This window comes from Rhipicephalus microplus, chromosome 10 (genome assembly GCF_043290135.1).
Source record: "Rhipicephalus microplus isolate Deutch F79 chromosome 10, USDA_Rmic, whole genome shotgun sequence".
NCBI lineage: Eukaryota > Metazoa > Arthropoda > Arachnida > Ixodida > Ixodidae > Rhipicephalus > Rhipicephalus microplus.
This window is the reverse complement of record NC_134709.1, coordinates 47876755-47901228: the sequence shown is the minus strand read 5'-3', so window position 1 is coordinate 47901228 and position 24474 is coordinate 47876755.

Below are 24474 nucleotides of genomic sequence, written 5' to 3'. Positions count from 1 at the left end.
CCATACCTGAGTGAAGTACTCGAAATCGCTAAACATTTTTTTTTCTAAACACAGGGCCTCATCAAGGGTGAGGCCCACGGGGCGGACTTATGCTCTTCCAAAGTAGAGTACCAAATAATAAAAATCGTTGAAGACTTCTTCAAAACAATTAGTACAGTGAAGCTACCAGTTACACGCACCATTCACTGAAATGAGCAAGTACGATAATTGATTGATCTATATGTAGGGTTTAATGTTCCAAAACCACCATATGATTATGAGAGACGCCATAGTGGAGGGCTCCGGAAATTTCGACCACCTGGGGTTCTTTAACATGCACCCAAATCTGAGCACACGGGCCTACAACATTGCCGCCTCTATCGGAAATGCAGCCGCCGCAGCCGGAATTCAAACCCACGACCTGAGCAAGTACAATAAGTAAAATATTGTTGAGAAATTAGATGTCTTAGAGAATGTTCCGAAAATTAGCAGTACGATTAAGGACAAACTTTTTAGAAACTTGCCGGCTTTACTTAATTGAAGGGAAAAAAAAACTTGTGATAGGAATTTTGTTTCCTGCGCAGATTTCGTTTGCGCGACAGTGACGATAAGCAAGAATGCGGATTTTGTGGAAAGTGCAGCAACATCTCAACTCAGCGTCATACGTTTCGCGCCACTAGAATAAAGTTTTTTTTTAGCCTGAAGTTGAAATTTTTCATATATCTCTCCTAAAAGAAAGCAATTCATTGCAATGAATGAACCGTTCATCAGTGTAATGTTTGTCGAATTTTTCTTCTGGCAGTGTGATCAAGCAGCGCAGAAGTTCTCGGAATATGCATTTTTTTCCTTCGGGTCATCCTGCTAAACTGATCACTGCATACGAGCACAAAATAACACGGTAAATTTTGATCACTTTGATAACGTCACCTCTTTCAGCAATCCGAAGCCTATTTACCGTAGTGTAAGCTAAGCTCAGTCATTGAGTCAAAGGTTAACGGATAATTTTGAAAGTCGTCACTCCACAATTCATGCTGTATTCCTTAACATGTTTACGTATTCGCACACAACGATGTGGATGTGCCAGACGAACTAATGCAAGTAAAATTGAGATCCCGAATAAAATAAACAAATGGGTGAATCATTCGCTAAATATTTTCTGAAGTGCACTCGACTAAAACTTGAAGTGTTTGTAGTACGTGCTTGCACGTTGGTGTCGTTTTCGTTGAGTAACAAGTAAAAAAAACAATAGTTCGTACACGAAATGCTTCAAGAAAACGTCGGCACTATTTGAATTCATTTTAAAGCATTTGGTGAACAGTGACTTTTCTCTCCTCCTCTCTAAATTTATGTCTCCGCCATTCTTTCCTAGTTCAGGTTGCCTTTCTTTTATGCTTCTCCTTCCAAAACATTTGGACTTTTCTGTAAGCGACCAAAAATTATGATCACCTAATGACGGAGAAAATGAGTTACTATCAAGAACAGAACTAAGAAATAAAAAGGCATTCTATGCAGCTGTAATATTCGGTTTCGATATATTTCTTTAAAAACTCAGACGTTCACGTTTTGCTTGAAGAATGATGTTGAACTATTTGTTAGACATGGAGATCTTTTGGATCGCTTACAGACAAATTAAGAAGAAAGTGACAGTACAGTCAAACAAGCAGCAATGGTTTGCAACACCTCCGGGCAGCAGTTTCGAAAACAGAAAGCGAATAGGAACAAAAAAAAAAGTCAGTGCTTTGCCACAAAGGTGAAGCAATGAATGCGATAGCAATAAATAGGAAGATTCCTCACAGAATTGCAAGCAGATCAAAACGTGCATCGCGTTTGTCACGCACAAATGACGAACGAAACGTACTCACAGGGACAGAAGGACGCGAATAAGCGTCTCAGTTGATTCTCCGCTGTGTCTGGAAAGTGCGCCCTTTTCGCAAACGGATATTGTGCCACGATTGCAGAGACTTTTGTCTTTGTCGGTCCGGTAGCTACAACAAAATTGTTCCAGTGAAAGCCCAAGGCTAGCCAAGACGTACGATCCTCCCCACCGCGAGATAAGGGTGCGCGAGTGAGCATACATCCCCTCTTCTCCACGGGGCAAAGTACGCGAGAAAGATGACAATGCGCGCCACCGTGTCTTGACGATTTGGCAATGCGTGCTCCTAGCGTCATCTTGCTGTTAATGCTGAAAATACTACAGTTCTCCCCGAGATGCCTGTCAGCAGTGGTAAGTGGTAGATATAAATAACTTGCCGTTTAAATGTTAAAGGAGGTGCTCCTCCATGGCTCAGTAGTTTGCGCCTCGCACTCACGATTCAGAGGTTCCATGTTCGATTGAGGACGCCGGAGTCTTTTTCTAGATTTATTTTTTATCGCTTATATATATATATATATATATATATATATATATATATATATATATATATATATATATATATATATGCGGCAAAATCCAGCGGTGAGTGTCCATATAATTGCTCTCGCCATAAAATATATTAGCACAACCTGCTGCAAAACGCACATAAGTTTGGGACACAGCAGAACTGCTGAGCGCCTACCCCGCTCTCACTTGGCCCAGCTTTTACTCTCTCACCTGCGTCTTTTCCACCACTTGCTGTACTATACTGCATGTACATGGCTATGCTTGTTCTTCTCTTTGTCTTTTTATTTTTTACAGGATTTCATTTCAGAGAAACCATTACATCATTAATAAACAAAAATTTGTTCAGGTTCTGCCATATAACAAGAATATTGGCATGTTGTTAGCTTACCAGGAGTACTTGAGTACTGAGTTGGATCTCTATTTCAAAGTGTAGTTATACTTGAAACTGCAGAAGGACAGAGTAACATACTTCAAGCTTGTCGAGTGACCTTCATTTAGAGAAAAAAATAAGTCAAAATAGCACAAGACAAGGGGCAGAGGCGGGAGACAATAAACAAGAAGTTTGGTGGAACAGGATGGAGTCTGTTAAGTTCAGTTTAAAAGTGAAGTTTTCTTACATACTTTGCCTGGCGCGGGTTTTGTGAAAACCAGGATGTCTGGGGCTGGCTAAACAAAAGTAACCCACGTCATGGATCGTCAAAGCCAACTCCGCCAAAGTATGTCACAAAAACCTTTCTTATACACTGAACACAAGAGTCACCTTCTTGTTTAATCGAACTTTTTTATAGGCTTCCCACCCAGGCCGCTTGTCTTGTTGTCTTTTTTAGCCTCCTTCCAAGTGTAGACCGCTCGGCTTGCTTCGAGACTTGGGACATCTGTGAAGTTAGGCATCACGAAAGGCGAAGACGAAAGACACATTAACAGGGCCAGTGATGGACGACCAGCTGAGCTCTATTCACGAAATTCGCATTTTACAAAGGTCCATGTGTGTTTCGTCTTCGTTCTTCATGTTGTATAACTTCTCAGATGTCGCACGAGCTAGCCTAGACAACAGCACTCCTCATTGCTAATACACATTCGTCGTCTGGGCTTCGAATGGCGCGAGGAAAAACATCCAAGTATTAGGCACGCATGATGACTATAAAAATAATTTTTGAAATCAAATAAAGCGAGGGTCCCTATTACGGGACACTTACGACTTCTGCGATGGCCCCGGCGCGCTGAACGACCACTCGACAGACGCCAGGCGCGTCGTTAAGAAGGGTTCTTTCCGCTGTTCTGGAGTACTGGTTGTCCGAAGGGAGGTCTCTAAGCATGGGTGCACTCTATAGCGCATAGGTATATTGGCACCTGTCCAGAATATGGCGCTAATTCGACAAGCATGCATTATTACTCTACGAAAAAGTGGACCAGACAGTGTCTTTCGTTGTAGCTCAAAGGGTAGAGCATCGGAAGGGTAATTCGAAAGTGACGGGTTCACACCTGGTCGATTGAAAGGGTGATTTTCCGTTCAGTGTAAGTCAGAATCATTACACCACAGTACACAAACCCCGAATGATATCCTCTATTCCTTACTTCGCCTAACTGTTAGTCGTTTTCAATAACTATGTACAACGCACGAAACGAATTCCTCGGACAGTTCTACTGTCGCCGTAAATACTTATAACGCTTAAAACTAAATGGTTACTTGTGCATCATAATCACACATAGTGTATTGGCAGAAGTAAACGTATGGTGACAGGAGAACTAACAAGGCTTAAAAATACGCAACATGGTTGCCAGGTGATAGTTCGCTGCAAAAAAATGTAAATATCATTGCAATACACCACGATTCCACGGCAACCGAGGCCTGCCGTACGTAGAAGCGAGAGATGCGTGGCTTGCCTGCCGTGCAAGAGAGGCATGCCATAGAATTCCGTTGTTTTGGAACACCGAGGTCAACAATCAGTGACAAAAATGTAACTGCGCACTCTCATCGATTCGAGTATGCTGCGAATAAGTGCCGTGATAAGGTACTGACAAGGACTCGAAGAACCCTATCGTCGCCGCTTTGGTTGGTCTCACTCACCCACTCGTGCCCTTTTTTTTTTTCTACACGGCGGAGGCGGAGCACGGTACACGCAGTCCATCGTCGTGACGACGTACACTTCGCCAGAGTAACACGACGACGATAAGAACTTACTCGTTTGGAGAGCAGTAAAAGAACAAGCAGGGCTTTCTCCGTGTGTTGGCCGTGTCAGTTACTCGCAGGAGACGTGGTGAGGGACCATGCTGTGAGGCAACGACGTAGTAAACAGATAAGCGACAAGCGCGAGGACTGTGGAGCCAAAATGACATCATCGCGAGGCCAACGTGCGGAAGACCAATTAATGATCTCAGAGTGCTACCTTGCTGTGGGCAACATTACGTGACTTAGCGTACGAAGAGGACCGGACGACAGGCTCTGGAGAGAGGGACTCTGAAATTCAAAAAGAAGCGTCTGTAGAGCACGCAGTGCTGTGATATTCGCATGCAAAATACGATCTCTGCCACAGCATGCTTTACAAATGAATGAGCCTTCTTTTGAGACCTAAGATATATATACATATATATATATATATATATATATATATATATATATATATATATATATATATATATATATATATATATATATATATATATATATATATATATATATATATATATATATATATACATATATATATATATATATATATATATATATATATATATATATATATTAAGGAAAGAAGTGTATACACTTAAGGGCTCGTTTTCCTGTGCTTTACACAATATTAATGAGATCTAACAGACAATAATGCCAAGGAAAGTATAGGGGAAGATATTAGACCGAAATTGTAATGTAAATATGAAGAAAAGTGGGTGAAAAGATAACTTGCCGTGGGCAAGATCCAAACCTGCGACTTTCGAATGACGCGTTCGATCCTCTACCACTCGGCTACCACGACAGCTATCCCCCCCAGGCACTTTACTGGGTTCATATGTGAATTAAACGTGGGAGTGTCAGTCAGCGCCACCAGTAGCCATGGCGGCGAGTGTAGCACACACTTTTTGAGCCTATTTGGCGTCACGTAGCACGTGAACTTATTACGAATGGGCAGCTGACCAATAGTCCCTCGTATACAACCTAAAGGCACTATGTCTGCCAGTACGAGACACTCGGTAATGAATTAAGGAAAGAAGTGTATACACTTAAGGGCTCGTTTTCCTGTGCTTTACACAATAATAATGAGATCTAACAGACATATATATATATATATATATATATATATATATATATATATATATATATATATATATATATATATATATATATATATATATATATATATATATATATATATATATATGAGCTTCGCTGAATGCTCTTTGAGGGTGTTATTTCCAACTGCAAAGGGGCAGAGCAATCATTACTTTTGTAAAGAGCCATGCAATCCACATTGTGGCTGAAGGCTGTGCTCGACACGGCTTGACATCATTTAATTGGACATGCCTACGGTGAAGCTGTTGAGAAACAGCAACTACGTGGTTCAATATTTCTTGTACGCCCAAAGACACGTCTTTATGCAGCAGATTCCTTCCCCTTAGTAACGGTATCTCAATTTCTCTCCTTGTTAGCGCTTCAGCCGACGCTTTGAAGGATCAGCTAGACTTATACGAATGCGCGTGTGACGAAACACCTCCGCGAAATTCGGCGCACACGGAGGCTCTCACGCACCGCTTCACACCGAATATGCAGGTTGTTAGAGAACGGCCTGAGGCGTAGTGTTCAGCCTCGTCGTTTTTCGCTCGAGACATCCTGACTTGTTGTCGCATAGGAAGAGGAAGGAGGAGGAAGAAAGTTTAAGCGGAAAGACAGGGAGGTTAGCCAGTTCTTAGACCGGCTGGCTACCCTGTGCTGGGGAAAGGGGTGAGGGGAATGAAAGATGTTAAAAAGAAATGTTGTGAAGAGAAGGAGAAATTACAAAAAAAAATGCGACAGAGAAAAGGCAACATCAAAGAGTATAAGACACTAAAGTCTGTCTCTGAGGCCAGTTGTCCGCAAAAAGCGCAGCAAAGCCTTCAAAGCCTTCTGGGCTGAGGATGGGCTCGGCCAATGACCCAGAATCCTTTGTTCCGACAAAGGCCGATCGTTTAGTCTATCCAGAGCTGCAGTGAGTTCTTGTCTTTGCGCGTTGAAATGGGTGCACTCACACAGAAGGTGCGCGATGGTTTCTTCGCAACTGCAGTAAGTGCATGTAGGAGAGCTGGCCATCCCAATGAGATAACAGTATGCGTTCGTGAAGGCCACTCCAAGCCACAGGCGGCATAGAAGAGTCTCCTCAGCTCGAGATATCCTTGGGGGAAGACGAAGCTGCAGATCGGGATCCAAGTTATGCAGGCGCGCGTTTGTGAAGCCTGTTGAGTTCCACTGTACCAGTGTGAGGTCACGTGCAAGCGAACGAAGTCTTGTAGCTGCGTCGGTTCTTGAGAACGGGATGGCTGTGTATTGGGTACCATCGTGTGCAGATCTAGCGGCCTCATCTGCGCGGTCATTGACATATATACCGCAATGACCTGGTATCCACTGATACACTATGCTGTGCTGTTTTTCGGTTGCTTGGTGATGAAGAAGCCTTATTTCAGCTACTAACTGTTCATTAGGTCCATGGCGAAAGGGTCATATAAGACATTGAAGAGATGCCTTCGAGTCCGAGAAGATCGACCAAATTCCCGAAGGTTCTTTCACTATAAACTCCAGAGCTGCACGAATGGCTGCAAGTTCTGCAGCTCTCGACGACGTCAAATGCGATGTCATGAATTTAATTGTGATGTGCCTCGCGGGAATAACCACCGCCCCTGCAGAGCTTACTGAAGACACCGAGCCATCCGTGTAAATGTGTTGTGCTTCTCTTGCAGGAAAAGTAATGTGGCCTGTTTCAGGGCTAGATGCGATTAGGGGCCTCTAAAGCTTCGCCTTTAGTAGTTTAACGCAATAGCGATATTTTGTTCCTAGTGGGTACTTCAAACACTTTGCGCACGAAACCTTTTCGAACTTGCTATGCGCCCACTACGTTGCCTTAGGTTAATAGGCACGATAGCGTGTGCCTATTGTAGAGAGTGAACGGCTTCAAACCACGAAGACATTATGATAATCACATGTTGTGACGCCCGCTGGCAATGGGCGCTTGTACCATGCAATATTACTGCAATATATCATGCTGTATTGTGAAGCATGTATACAGGACGCGTGTGTTTGTAAAAAAACAAACAAACTTGAAAGCTACTTTCACTGCATTTTCCAGCAGTAGAAGTTATTTTCACTGTATTCACAAGCAGGCGCGTGGCCGTGCGCTAGAACGCCCGCTTAACATGCAAACGACCCGGGTTCAATCCGCACTCGGACTCAAACGACCCTGGTTCGGTCGCCACTCTGACCCAGGATCTTTCAATCCGACACCGACGCCTGAATTTCCGTGAAACAAGCTCTTTAACGCTATCGCGTTGATATTTTTTGGGGCTTTCGTACCATGAAAATCGTGTTACCTCGGGCGATTGCCCGAAATCCGTATCGCATGACGGCAGGTCTGTCAGCATGGTCTTTAGACATAGCCCGCACAGTGGTACAGTGGTTACGCTGCGCGGCTGCTGACCAATGACCGGCGAGCTCGATGCCAGCTACGCCAATCGCGTTTAGATGGAGGCGAAATGTGAGAGACCCGCGCACTTCAATTTAGGCGCACGTCAAAGAACCTCAGGTGGTGGTAACTTCCGCAGTCTTCTACTACGTCGTGCCCGAAAACCGTGTTGTGGCCGTGGCATTTAAAACCGCAACTATTATGATTAATACGTTTCAGACTACTTGTATTTCGCAGCATTAAACTTTTAAAAAATGCGTGGGAATCGCTTCGCAGTGCGTATACAGCCGAACACTTGAGAACTGCAATCAAGCGACTACCATTCCGTAGAAGGCACTAATCAAATCCTAAATCCGTTCTTCGGTCTCAAATATTTCTATCGAGAATAATTTTGCTTCGAATCTCCTGGAGGCTGTCCCATCTAGCCTTCTTTTTATCATTCCGATGGTGCATTAAATTGCATTTGCTCACCACTTGCGAGGTCATGCAAGCAGTGAAGTGATGTTAATATTGCCCTTCCAAACAGGCGTGGGTCATTATTGCAGATCCCGCGTTCAGGAGAAGCCGAGACCGTCTGTGTCTGGCATTGATGTCGTGTGCTTTTCTGCTGCCGTCAAAATAAATGTTACATTCCGAAAGCCCTATGTCTCATTCAAGCAGTGCGTTAGTTTTCCTCGGATAATAGAGAGGGAGATACTTATATAGTTTAGTCATCGCGAACTCGTCATAACAGAAAAGAGTCGCAGCCAGAGATATCAATTCTACTTCTAGGAGTTCATAGAAATAAAAAAAAGAGCTCCTATAAGACATCCAACAATAACACCGTACGCACAAGGTTTTCGAAATAACACCAACGGAAACTCAATTATCTCAGGGCGAAAAAAAATTGTTCCGTTCGCTCCAATCGCTCGGTTGGCAACCGTCGCTAATGGCGGTTTCGTTTTACATGGACCGCGAGCGGTCCGCGATTTTTGCTCTGCGACTGGAGCGGTGAGTTCTTGCCACCGCTCATTGGGACAGACACGAATGTAATGTAATAATATGTTCATTATGATATCATGAAGTTACCGTGAACAGTAACGAAGGGCTTGCTTGTTTCGTCATTAAAGAACACTTTCCAGTCTGAATTCATATTAAAATGCACAGCATCGGCCATTACCAAAAGAAACACGTCGACTCTATTTCGACGTCTTGGCCGGACCAGCCCTATTTCGACGGGTCCCGACAAAAAATCGCTCCCGCCGCTGCGATAGGACGAAAATTTCCAACACGTTGGAAGCTCGCCGCAGACCGCTGCGGCGGGAGCTAACTGTCCTTTTTTTCGCTGCGAGCGAATTCGCAGCCTGAAAATCGCTACTTTTTGTGTCATGTGAAACGGCCTTTACACAGGCTGCAACATGCAAGCGCGTGAGCGCATTCTGGCAATGACTGGGAAAGCTGCTGCGCATGCACAATTAAGGTAGTCGCCCACACTGAATAGGACACGGTCATAAGCTGCTGCGCATCTAATATAGCCGACCCGTAGAAAGCACCAAGAAACTACCACCAAGCCAACCAACCACAGCAACTGTAAAAATGAAGTTCTACGAATGAAGCATCATAAGTGCACTTTGCTGCTTTGTTATGTCGGGTCTGTATAGTTGGCACATTCATAGAGTTTCCTAAATAATCACTAGAGGGAACTCTGGCGCTAGTGTATATGGGAGCTGCAGCGCACGGCGCTTCGGAGAGCATAGGAATGATGGGTAGAACAAGGATTTGTCTAATCTTCGTACTTCTGGCTCCGTGCGTGTTCTGTGGCTTGGAGTTCTTTTCTCATGAAATGAAAATCAGCTAATGTTCAGCGGTTGCGCTTGACCACCCCATTCTTTTAGGCTTACCTTTTCAATTCGAGCCTCGAAGTTCAAAGAAGTTTGTTCTTTCCTTGAAAACAGAACCGAAACACCACATTGAGTGAAGCCACAAGTACAATTTGCCGCCCGGAAGTACGAATACCAGGCATATTCGTGTAATACTTATAATTCTAATGGTCAGTGAATGATTGAGTGCCAGAGTTCCCTTTAGTTAACTCTAGGAAACTCTATGGATACAGTCATAAAAACAGCACTGAGTGTGATTACTACATATACGCGTAATGAGTTTTCTAAATGTCCAGGCGAGTTGGTCGTGATATGTCAATAGACATTACGGACGTGTCGCACACGTGTCAATAAATTATATATATATATATATATATATATATATATATATATATATATATATATATATATATATATATATATATATATATATATATATATATAGTGGCGAAAATGGCCGTAGCGTTGCAATAAGTCAAGTAGATCCTCCAAGAGAACGGTAACAACGGAAGTGTTTAATTCGACAGTTTCGGCCAGAGTCTGGCCTTCATCAGGAGTCATGGTACATTCTGTTTGCGCTCACATTTATAGTATTTTGGGTAAAAAATGAGAGGGAAGGAACGAGAAAAAAAAAAAAAAAAAAAAAAAACCAGAAAGAAAGAAAGAGTTTGAAAAACGAGAGAGGAAAGGATATCCAGAAAGTTCCAGGTTCCACTGTGCTTCGCGAGTGGCGTCGTCAGTGTGTATTTTCTTAGTATTGCGTTCAGTGCAGTTTGGTGGCGGTCCCTTTATTGTAGACGGGGCCTGGCTAAGGTAAGGGCTTGCGTGTCGCGAAAAATGCTTTTTTTATTATTATTTTTTATTTTTTATTTTTTAAAGACCGTCACTAATTCGGCGTCGGGGACAGCGTTCCGAGGCTCCAGGAAGTCGGCGCGGGAGAAAATGTTTCTTAAGGCGCTGTCTGTCGTTTTGAATGCTATTTTGCTCTGCGAATCCGCGTTTGGGGGTTTTAATTGTGTATGGGGTGGCCCTTCTATATGTCGGGCTTTGTTGTCGAAATGCGGGAAGGGTTTCCAAACTGCGAGAAAGGACGTTTGAAGTGATTGCTATTTTGTACTGGGAAACCGCGTTCGGGGTGTTTAGTTGTGTATGTGGATGTCGGGCTTTGTTGCCAAAATCGGGGAAGGGTTGCCAAAAGGCGAGAAGGGGCGTTTGAAGTGATTGCATTTTGTTCTGGGAATCCACGTTCGGGGCTTTTAGTTGTGCATGCGGTGACCCTTCGACAAGTCGGGCTTACAACTATTGTTCGGTTATTCAGAGAAATAGAAATAGACGACAGTGGTTCACTGAAACACGCAAAGATATTTGTAGTTGTCCAGTCCTCGTCGCCGCCACAGTGCCGCGAAATCTTGAACTGTTATGATTACAATTATAAACTTACATATACACACATACACCCCCATACATATGCGCATATGCATAAGTACATATACACATATAAATGCATATGTATATATTATAGTGCTTTGATTGCTGCAAGTGTACCCGGACTTTCATTTATGCCTTTTTCGAGGGTGTTAAATCGGTGTATGAGGTATGATTCACGTTGTTCACGTTCCCGGTTTGATTTAAATCCTGTTTCTAAAAGTGTGACTGACAATTTGTCGAAGGAGTGGCCGGGAAGGTTAAGGTGTTTTGATAGAGGTAGATTCGGCGCTGATTTCGCGTGGGCTCTGTGATTATTGAAACGAATCCTAAAGGGTGTTTCCGTTTGTCCGATGTATTGCATGCCGCACACGTTGCATTCAAGTAGATATACCACATTAGGGGAATCGCATGTTAGATTTCCTCGTATGTTAATTGAAAAGTTGGATTGTGTGCTGCTTGCCTTGCTTGTATCTCGCATCGCTTTGCATACAAAACATCGAGGCTTCAGACAAGGTCGGCATGAACTGTCGGAAGTTGAAGTATTGATTTGGGAGTTTACAAGTGTGTCTTTGAGGTTGCGTGTTCGTCGGTAAACGACGCCGGTAAACGACGCCGGTGTTCGTCGGTAAAATTCTACGAACGCCTCCCAGGGGACCCGACAGAGAAATACACGCGTATTGTAGCAACAGAACTGAAGAAGCTGTTGGACGAGGGAAGAATAACACGCAGTGAGCACAAATTAATGCGGCCAGTACACCCTCGTCCAGGGCGCTTCTACATACTCCCAAAAATTCATAAACCCGGTAATCCAGGCCGACCAATCATTTCAGGTATAGGCACAGTAACCGAGCCCATATCAGGGTACGTAGACAAATTAATAGGCCACATTCCGTGCACTCTCGGGTCGTACGTAAAAGACACCTCACATTTTCTTCGAGATATTGCAGACCTGCGCATTCCGAAACACTCATACTTAGTTACCATTGATGTGTCTTCACTTTATACAAATATTCCCCACGATGATGGCATAGCGGCATTAAAAAACACATACACAAACCATAGACAACCTGACACCCCAGATTTCTCTGCCATCGCAAGCCTCACAAGACTTGTATTAGAACTGAACTCATTCGAGTTCAACCAAGAGTACTTTCGACAAATCAGCGGCACCGCCATGGGTACCAAACTCGCACCAAACTATGCTAACATTTTTATGGGAGAACTAGAAACCGAATTTTTGTCCCAAACTCCCTTGAAACCACTCCTATACAGGCGGTACATTGACGATATTTTTCTTATTTGGACTCACAGCGAGGATGAACTGCTAAACTTTATCGATACTTACAATACTGTGCATCCAAACATACACTTCACACACACCTACTCACAAGTAACCGTAAATTTCCTTGACGTTACCATAATAATAGAAGATGATAAACTTTCCACAACCCTCTACCGCAAACCAACAGATCGACAACAGTACCTCCATTACCAAAGTGATCATCCACGCCATTGTAAAAACAGCATTCCATACGGCCAGGCCCACCGTTTTAAGCGAATTTGCTCAAAAGACACTGACTTCCACGCGAGCTCACAAAAGCTTAAACTCGTGCTCGAAAAACAGAAATATCCTACACATGTAATTGATGACGCTATTCAAAAAGCTAGAAAACTTCAGCGTGATGACCTTCTGATGAAGCGGCCACCACAACACAACCTGCAACAGACACACCTATGTTTAACATACAGCACGAATTTCCCCAACGTTAACAAAATCCTTAAACGACATTACAACATACTGGAACAAAGTGAACGTCTAAAACGTGCATTCCCATCGGCTCCTGGCGTCGTTTACCGACGAACACGCAACCTCAAAGACACACTTGTAAACTCCCAAATCAATACTTCAACTTCCGACAGTTCATGCCGACCTTGTCTGAAGCCTCGATGTTTTGTATGCAAAGCGATGCGAGATACAAGCAAGGCAAGCAGCACACAATCCAACTTTTCAATTAACATACGAGGAAATCTAACATGCGATTCCCCTAATGTGGTATATCTACTTGAATGCAACGTGTGCGGCATGCAATACATCGGACAAACGGAAACACCCTTTAGGATTCGTTTCAATAATCACAGAGCCCACGCGAAATCAGCGCCGAATCTACCTCTATCAAAACACCTTAACCTTCCCGGCCACTCCTTCGACAAATTGTCAGTCACACTTTTAGAAACAGGATTTAAATCAAACCGGGAACGTGAACAACGTGAATCATACCTCATACACCGATTTAACACCCTCGAAAAAGGCATAAATGAAAGTCCGGGTACACTTGCAGCAATCAAAGCACTATAATATATACATATGCATTTATATGTGTATATGTACTTATGCATATGCGCATATGTATGGGGGTGTATGTGTGTATATGTAAGTTTATAATTGTAATCATAACAGTTCAAGATTTCGCGGCACTGTGGCGGCGACGAGGACTGGACAACTACAAATATCTTTGCGTGTTTCAGTGAACCACTGTCGTCTATTTCTATTTCTCTGAATAACCGAACAATAGTTGTAAGCCCGACTTGTCGAAGGGTCACCGCATGCACAACTAAAAGCCCCGAACGTGGATTCCCAGAACAAAATGCAATCACTTCAAACGCCCCTTCTCGCCTTTTGGCAACCCTTCCCCGATTTTGGCAACAAAGCCCGACATCCACATACACAACTAAACACCCCGAACGCGGTTTCCCAGTACAAAATAGCAATCACTTCAAACGTCCTTTCTCGCAGTTTGGAAACCCTTCCCGCATTTCGACAACAAAGCCCGACATATAGAAGGGCCACCCCATACACAATTAAAACCCCCAAACGCGGATTCGCAGAGCAAAATAGCATTCAAAACGACAGACAGCGCCTTAAGAAACATTTTCTCCCGCGCCGACTTCCTGGAGCCTCGGAACGCTGTCCCCGACGCCGAATTAGTGACGGTCTTTAAAAAATAAAAAATAAAAAATAATAATAAAAAAAGCATTTTTCGCGACACGCAAGCCCTTACCTTAGCCAGGCCCCGTCTACAATAAAGGGACCGCCACCAAACTGCACTGAACGCAATACTAAGAAAATACACACTGACGACGCCACTCGCGAAGCACAGTGGAACCTGGAACTTTCTGGATATCCTTTCCTCTCTCGTTTTTCAAACTCTTTCTTTCTTTCTGGTTTTTTTTTTTTTTTTTTTTTTTTTTTCTCGTTCCTTCCCTCTCATTTTTTACCCAAAATACTATAAATGTGAGCGCAAACAGAATGTACCATGACTCCTGATGAAGGCCAGACTCTGGCCGAAACTGTCGAATTAAACACTTCCGTTGTTACCGTTCTCTTGGAGGATCTACTTGACTTATATATATATATATATATATATATATATATATATATATGTGTGTGTGTGTGTGTGTGTGTGTGTGTGTGTGTGTGTGTGTGTGTGGTGTGTGTGTGTGTGTATGTGTCACGCTACGAGGAGTGGGAACGTGGCCTGGCTCATACGCCATGTTTATTCCGAAAGCACTTCTTCCTCATGTACTTCTAACTCCTAACCATCGCTACCTTGTTACGTTACAAGATTACCCCTCCCCCCAAAAGAATGCGCGCGTTGCATATTACAATGCATGATGAACAAGCAGTCTTATAACACACAAAAAAATGTCCAAATGGCATGTAGTTCCACATCAGATTGAGGTTCCGTAATGTCGCACAAAGATTTCACAGGAGAGGACAGCAATCCGGGGTTAGTACAGCTCTGGTGGGCGAGGCTCACTGTTGCGTTCTGGTAAACACAAGTACACATTGAGCGTGGAAACTGGTTATGACACTGCTTGAATTCTTGCGAGCAATGAACGTGGTGTGAATGCTTTGGAGCACCAGCAGCATAGCTGGCGTAGGCGTCGTGCTTTTTGTCTTGATTGGTACACATGTGCGCCACCCGTTTGCGTATTTGTTGACCAAGGTTTTCGCGGTGATTTCCGAGTCCTTACGGTATACAGGGTTTTGGTTTGAGCCTTTTCCGTCGTCGTATGTCATGTTGTCTGAGTATTGATCTCTGCCGCAGAAAACTTACCCGGCGTCTCTTGGGAAAATGTCTGGGATTCGATGCTTTTTTTGTCTCGAGTGAGACATCTTGAATATGTTGTCTCTTTGGTTGAGTCGTTTGTAAACGTCTTTCTTGGCGCCGTGTGTGTTCTTCCGACGTCTCTAGTTGTCCGTGTCGAATAACAAGGCGCTTAACCTGGCCGATTTCACTGTGCTGGTCTTGCTGATGTTGCGAAAAATGTTGAGGTGGCAGCCTTTTTGGAATAGGACAATGCTTTTCTTCGCAATTCAACGTAGTGTCCAGTTGGTAGCAGTTACAACGATTCTCAGGCAGCGAAGTTGGTAGGAGAGATTTGACTGGAAGAACATCAGAGGCGCCTGCGACAGCATTCATTACATGGGCTTCTGGCACCTGGCAACCTGTAAGAGTTGCTTCCGAGCCTCCTGTGTTTGGGCTTTCAGATGGCTGTGCTCTCAATGGCGACACCGCAATAGGCGTGGTTTGGTCAGATTCTAGTTGGGAATGACTGTCTTTCTGTGCAACGAACGATGCGAGCTTTTCTGAAGCATTAAACTGAACTGTAGGTCCCTGGCTTGACTGAGTATGCTCCGAGCTTCTCTGCTCTATTCCGACTATAGTGAACGTGTGAGACGCGTGGTGGGCGTTGTGAGCGACTGAAGATCCACTAGATGGAAAAGCAGGAGGTTGGTCAATGCGTGAAGGCTGCTTTTGACTGTGACGACCGGGTGCAGTTGTTTGTGGTAGGTGGGTAATAGTCTTCGTCGTAGTCGCCATTGTATTTTTTAAACCAAACGATCATTTCTTGTTTGATCTTTTCCCCTGACTCGTCATATTGAAATATGTGGGTGAGGTAGAACTTGAAGGCCTCACTGAAGACGTAGTCAGTAAAGTTGGTGATCTCCCGTTCCATGATGCAGCGGTAGCGTGGAGCTCGAACAGGTCGAACGAGTCCTGTACAGGTCCATCGTCCGCTGCTCCGGTGTACTTGGAGATTGGAAGGTAAGTTGATGGTTCTGTCATGATGCCGGTAACTGCATGCACCTGAGATCACTTCTTCGGTGGTCGATATTCAGATGAGGCGTATTGAAGGTGGCTTCATGAATCATGTGAGGCTGAACAGCGGCGGCCAGGTCCTCATCCTGTCGACTCGTGTCACGCTACGAGGAATGGAAGACGTGGCCTGGCTCATACGCCATGTTTATTCTATAAGCACTTCTTTCTCATCTACTTCTAACTACTACCATCGTTACTTTCCTACGTTACATGTATGTCTTTCTCTCACAATTGCTGTGGATTCAAAGCGAGAATAATTTTTCTTTTTATTTGTGCACTTGCAAGAACTGCAACGTGACATCGGTCGATGTGCCCCTATAAAATAACGGTTCCCCTCGCTTAACAAAAATAGGATACTCACTCTTCATCGGAACGAAGAGAGACTACACGACAGTAGGGACATGCGGGGCGACGAGAATAAGTTAGGGGTTCTAGCATATATGTTGTTGCGGGAAATTTACCAGCCACGATTCTTCGCCCCATTTTTTACGACATGCACTAATACCATGCACCATGGGAATAAATAGCGCAACATCTGTGACCGAAATCAATCATGCTGTTTATCGATAAAAAGTCGACCTTGCCATTGATTCATATGTTTTCTCTGTTTTCCTTTTTTTTTTGTAGCCGCCTCCCTGAAGCATTGTTTCTTGCTGGGAGACCTAAGTAAGAAATACGGCAACGGATCTCTTTTTCGATTGCAGATGGTGAAAGTGTTCATCTTGCCATGGGTTCCCTGCTCAGGCTTCGGTAACACCAGGAAAGAGTGAAGTATGACACCAGTGTCCAAATATGGGTGGCCTCCATGACTATAGAATACATTGTGTTCGGTCCCTTGACGTGCTCGTGCATAAGTATACTTGACCTCCTTTCGTTCCACAAGCAAACATTTGTTTCTTTTTGGTGCCGAATTTATAAAGAACGAGGGGGGGGGTGATTTTCTTTCCTACAAAGTAGGGCACGACCACAACAAAACAAATTTCCAACTCTTTTTTTTGTGTTTTTCTTGCCCTCAGCGCGTCGCTTGAGCACTACGGTGTACATTTGTAAGATCTTGCATGTCTGAAGCGCAGCCCTGGTTGCAGCGAAACTCGGGCCGTCGTAGGCTGTCATATGAGGTTACTTGGCGTCACGCAGGTGAAACCAAGTACAACGCACCAATCTATATGTATAATTCAATACAGCAAGAGGTTGGAAATAGAAGTAAAGCTGAGGAGGACTCATGTGACGGTGAGAGAAAGGGAGAAATAAGAAAAGGATAGGGTAAGGCAGATCATAGTCATCTATAGCGTCACGTAGGCAAGACCATGCTCTAGGCACACCCACGCATACAGATATAGTAAACAGATAGTATACAGTATGTATCCAGATATAGTTGTGCAATATAGTAAAACTTCGGTGTATTGAAGTGGTGGTGAGAAGGAAGGGGAGAAAGAGAGTAAAACATAGCATTGCCATGGATGGCACAACGAATACAAAACTGTGTTTAGCACAATTATACCGTACAGGAAGTATAGCGAGGGGATTGTAAAGAGAAGTGAGGGGGAGGACGATGGCAAGAAAAAAAGAAGGGAACGGCTACGCATAGCATCGCTTTGTGTAGTACAGGATAGGAGAGATTGGAAATAGAACTGATTGGAAGAAGAACATAAAAAAGCTGTCTTCTGCTTTCACGTTTGTTTTTCATGAAAACAACGACGAATAACCGGCCAACACCAACGGCTCAACGCATGCGTACTTATGAAGAGCGCAGAGTAGATCAAAATAGAAGCTTATTATCTCCCCATTTGATTCAGAATTTACCATGTTTGATCGAGAGTGAGAATGCTTTTCGTCGCCATTGCTGAGAGTAAAGCACGGATACGAGCATTCAGAGCACGTTTCGGCACCTAAAGTGAATCGCCATATTAAACCGGCTTCGTCGGAAACAGATAACACATCATATGTGAAAAAAGAAATTCATATCTAATGCAGGTCAGCCAGCAGTAATACCATTCATTGCGGTATTAGACAGTGCATTATTCACCACCATTCATGGGCCAGCCAGAGTAGGCGCGTTCCACGAAAGGTACTTAAGAGCACCTACCATAAAAGGATATGGCGTGTAGCTGAAGTTATAGCCTGTTCCAAGTTGTTATCCGATCCCACATATCTTTATTACGCTTACAACGTAGGGGGATTTCGATAATGTCCCGCTTCTATTAGACCGATGCCATTAGCTATAGCTGGAAAAGCATGGTGCATTTTGAAAATGTCCTGCTTTAGTTAGACTGATGCCATTAGCTATAACTAAAAAAAAGCATGGCGCATTTAGAAAATGTCCCACTTTAGTTAGACCGATGCCATTAGCTATAACGGGAAAGCATGGTGCATTTTGTAATTGTCCTGCTTTAGTAAGACCGGTGCCATGAGCTATAACTGGAAAAACATGGTGCATTTTGAAAACTTCCGGATTTAGTTAGACCCATGCCATTGCGTTTCACTGGAAAAGCATCCATAACCGTCATATCCGGTGGTAACCTCGAAAATGACAAGGTAATTTGTACTCGTTTCCTACGCGTAATAAACAACGGTAGCTATTAGAAAAAAAGAAAGAATCCTTAAATGACATAGTTTATTCAAAAACAGAGAGATGAAGCCCCCTTTATTTTCAAGTATTCTCGAGCTTTAGTCAGGTGAAGCTTCAATGTAGCCGTGATGCCATTAGTACCAAATTCTACAGCTTCAGTGACATAAACATACGTCTCAAAAGCACTTCTTGACACAGGTCTGTCTCACTATAAGAACAGCTCAGGTGTTCAGGTATTCAGTACGAAGATGGAGAGCGAGAAAAAACTGGCCGCATATTCGCGTGTTTTGATAAGAAATGTCATCTAAAGATGATGGTTTTTTGTCTGTAGGCGCTGTGTGAATTATGAACGCCATCTGGTAGTAATTTTCATAGACGAAAGATTTTCTAAAACGCAGAGCCACTGGTAGGCGGCAGCATCACATCGTTTTAGCGAAGCGTTGAATTCACCCGCTTTTTTTTTTTCATTCGTAGTGTCGCATTGTCCATTCAGCGTGGTACGTACTGCGGTTTTTAGAATTACGTATCTATGTATTTTAGAGCATAAGGAACACACTACCGAATGCTGGCGTACTGATGTTTACCTAAAAATCCGTGTAGTACTTGCTTTTCGATTGACAAGGTTAACAAATGTGAACGCAGCCACCAGATCAAAAATTATGGGCATTAAAAAATTGCGTAATTTTTCGCCGGGTGACTGAATGGTGTGACAGACAGACCAACAAAAAGACAGACAAACTAAATTTCTACTTTGAAGTATCCAAAGAAATTCTTTAAAAGAGATGGCTGATTCCTCTCTCATGGAAATCGGCAAAACACGAAAGTAAAACGGGCCCTTACAGATGTAATTGAATGTTTACTGTACATTAATATAGGAGATGCAGCAACACTGCATACTGGTGTTTGGTGGCAGTAGCATCGTTTAACGTGAATGCACCGTCATTCACACTTCCTGGTAGATCTCCATCACGAGGATAGGTGTTCATGCTCAGTAATTCAACAAACCATTGTGGTATGTTATCGCCGACAGCTTAATCAAGAAACATACGTGACAGAGAGAAGATGCGTCACATATTGGGCGCTGAACTTGGAGGAAAGTAGTTCCATGGTTCACAGGCTGATTTGGATGCCGTCCTTCTTTCTCATTGTCAAAAAGACCTATGCCAGACGTGTTCCCACTGCTAACCATGGACGGCAGTCCTTCTGCTGAGTCATCACTAACCTTTCGCTGTCTCAAGTGATTTTTCAAGCCTAACATTGGAATACACCTACCGTTTTGTGAGTAAAACCTGTAGAACTACATATATAACTGTAGAACTACAAGACCCGTAGAACTACAGAAAAAACGAGAAGAACTGTAGGTGTGCCCAGGCATTCCGAAAAAGATCAATCGCTTGCACGTAAATGCGTCGTTACAGTCGGTAGTTTCAAATAGCTTTACAGAAGCGCTTTACACTATCAGGTGATAGCCCTATTTTCGTTGTAACAACGTGACCTTACTGATAATGGCCATCTACTTTTGTTCTCAGTATATTGAAAAAACGTATAACTTGTTTGTGTATAAATTCCCAAGCTTCATTAACTGGTCACATCTTGTTTGAAAACGTTAGCAGCCGATGGACTAAATCTATGGCCATAGCCCGCTGAATGTTCACCGTTCCTTGAAGGAAAAGGAAATTTTCAAGAAAACGTCTTGGTCTGGTTATAGCTCTGTGGCTAACGTAATGGCAGTAGTGCAATAGAACTTGTAGTATATCATCCTTAATCGGCTTTGCTGCTTGTTTCTAGTAGACTAGAACAATTCAAGTAAGCTCCTAAGAGCTGAATTCAGTTCTCCAACGCTCCCTCATAGTATATCTAGGCGCTACCTGCATCCCGACAGAGCGAAACGCTGAACTACCAAACGTCGACAACCATTTCTAAAGCACAAAGACTTTCTCTAAAAGCTATAGATCTTCCAGTTCCTAGAAAACAACATGAGCTTAACTTTTACCCGTGTCTTCAACAAGCCAAATTTTAAACCTCCTCGACCATGCACAGTAAAGGATATACGGAAAAAAAAGTGCTTATAATCATAATAATCTCATCGCTTCAGAACTACGGTTAGTCTTTTTCGTGCTAAACAAGTGCTGCTATGCCGTTCGCCTGGGCCAACCTATTTCCGCGTGGTCTGCTTCGATCGCACTGACAAGCCCTTCGTCACAACGCTCTGCGCTGTTCATGTACTAGTCACGTCGTTCCCACGTGCCTCTACCTTTCACTTACATCGTCCTCTCGCTGGAGTAGATTCTGCGTGTCACGGAAATAGCTCTGTGGAGATCATTATCGCACTCCGAACGAAGCTAATATCTGCCATCGCTGGTTAGGAGCAGCTCAGCGAACTGTACCATCGTTACGATGGCGACGAGAAGAGAAGCGAACCAGGCACACATACTTTTTTACGCGTCCACATGAGGATTTCCTTGCACGAGGCACATCTAGTCCTGCACAAAGTCCACAATGGTATTACTGCGTAAATTTTCTGTTGTCTTTTTTTTCGTGCAGGTGTGCACGGTGGGTTTGTGCCGCGTTAATGGACACCTTTGTACGGTAGCATACCAGCCTTTTTCTAGAATGAAGATCCGTGTGTTTGCTAGCTTTCATCCCCGTTCCTTCCTAATTTCCGGCAAAATGAAGCTAAAATATTAAGCGCGTGTTTCAGAGTTATTTTTCTGCTTAACTTGTAAAACTGGTGACATGAGGTAGCTGGTAGAAGGACTGTAGTTGTCGAAGAAAATAACTATGCCTTCTTATTGTACCACCTCTCCCTAAATTTTACTATTCAATCATGCTTAGCCTAGCAGCGGCACTCACTCGCTTCTTTGAAAAACCTTAACAACGTCGGTAGAGTCGCATCGAATGACCATCCGAATATATGATTGGAACTTCAGCCGATCGTTTCTCAAGTTGATTTCATGTCAGTAATGGAATGAAGTTAAAGTAATACGGTGAAAGCTTTTCTTTTTCATTCGAGTAATGCGATATTTTTATTGATAACAACAACTTGCTTTACTATAAGGAGCTCACATTGTGCAACTTCCAGTCACTTCAAAGAGCTACTTTTTTCATAAAAAAACTTGTTTGACTACAAGGAGTTTACGTTTTGCAACATTCACGCATTTCAAAGAGCACGCAAATCCTCAACCTCACACACAGCCTTTTCTCTATGCTACTTTTCTCCTCAATGACATGTCCAATAGAAATAATACAGCAGTCTAATGCACGTTGTTTGTTGACTCCCGATGCAGTATACAAATTCTATCGAGACTATAGACATCATTGACCATATTACATTCCATATACCTGTCCTGACAGTTGACGCTAGCGTGGAGATTAGGTATGAGGTACTCGGGCACATCCCATGTCTTAATGTACAGCGCCGATACACATCACTGTTATGACAATCATCACTCTCGTATTCTCTCGTAGGATAAATAATAAATAAATAAAAGTCAAGCGCGTCATGCGAAACGAGCGCACGCGTTCAGTGTGAAAGCGCCGATTGGGAATTGAAAGCTGGCGGGGCAATATATGCACAGATACCACTAAACTAATGCACACGTTAACGGCGTGGCTAGGCAGACACCTGTTTATAAATGTCCAGCTTTGTGAGACGCCAGTTACATGCATTGCCTGAATGCCCTATAAGTCAATAAAAAAAAACTGTACCAACGTGTTTACGGCTGCAGGTGCGTTCGCGAAGCTGCCCTAGAGGCCTCACCATACCCACTCTTCGCAGCGCGACAGCGCTGGACTTTCTGACGTGGCACCACGCCCTCTCTCTCTATAGAAGGAAAGGAGATGTGGCTACGGGAAGCTACGCACCCACTCTCTCTATAGGGCGAGGGTGCGGTGCCATGTCATGATATGTGGGATTTGATTGATTTGTGGGGTTTAACGTCCCAAAACCACCATATGATTATGAGAGACGCCGTAGTGGAGGGCTCCGGAAATTTTGACCACCTGGGGTTCTTTAACGTGCGCCCAAATCTGAGCACACGGGCCTCGACATTTCCGCCTCCATCGGAAATGCAGCCGCCGCAGCCGGGATTTGAACCCGCGACCTGCGGGTCAGCAGCCGAGTACCTTAGCCACTAGACCACCGCGGCGGGGCGATATGTGGGATTTAACGTCCCGAAACCACTCATATGAATATCGGAGAGGAGGGCTCTGGAAATTTCGACCACCCGGGGTTCCTTAACGTGCACCCAAATCTGAGCACACGGGCCAAGAACATATCCGCCTTCATCAGAAATAAAGCGCCATGTCGGCATTCCACGCGCTAAGACGGGTGCCTGTTAATTGTCAGGCCTAAAGACAAATTATTAGTGTAGTAAATGCTCAAAAAGAGCACCAATGTTCTCCTTCGCAACATTGATGATTATGATAGCCTCTATGTATGACTCAGACCAACCCTAAGGAATCGCCCAAAAAACTTTTGATTTACAAGTACAAGTGGTAAAAAAATTGTTTGACTGATAAATTTTTAAATACTTTTAATAAATTAACGGGGCTATTTTACATACTTGAAATCAAAACAACCTGCGCCGCTTCGTCACCTTTGACTGCTATTTTCGAGAGTTTTTCAGAAATGCGAGAAACGGTGACAGTCGGAGCAACACAGCCATTTTATCACTTCGAAATAAATGCGATGATGCATGCGGCAAAGAAAGACCAAGAATCTTTCATTCGGAGTGAACCCGAACAGCCTTCATTATTCTTCATTCACTGCGACTACCCGCACGGGGGTGATGACAAAACGCTTAGAACGTTCACGGCATGCTCAGAGCCGAATAAAAAAAAAACTTATTGTGAAACAAGTTCGATTTGCGGTCGTCGTTTGTCGAAAGAAGAGAATCGGACGGTGCACAGTGTATCTCGGAAACAATCGCGAGGCGCTCAGCAACAAGTGCCTATACGCGCAGAGAACTATTCATGCTTATTAGGTGCAACATAACACAGATGAATGACTGCTCCGAATCCTTGCTGGGTTAAAGAATTGACTGCAACACAGTTATTTCAGTTTTCAAGGGGGGAAGCAATGCACCTAAACTGTTTCGCGCTCACACAAACTTGATATTTCTTTAGAATAGCAAATATCGCCAAAAATTGCGTTTTGTTAAACATCCGGAAGTATTGTAAAAAAGCAAAAAGTGCGGCTGTGTTGGTGAACTGTGGTATTATGGGAATATATACTGTCAAAATCGTGCATCTTCTACTTGGTATTGCAGCTATCTTTAGCTGAAGGTTAAAAAAGAGATGCATGGAAAGGCAGCCAGGCTAAACAAACGCACGTATCGTTCTCTACCCTGCACTGTGAGAAAAGATAAAGGGTGATAAAAACATCTGTAGCTTAAAGAAAAGTCGGAATAACAAATATATTTAGCCGAAGCATTGAGGCTGACCATACCCA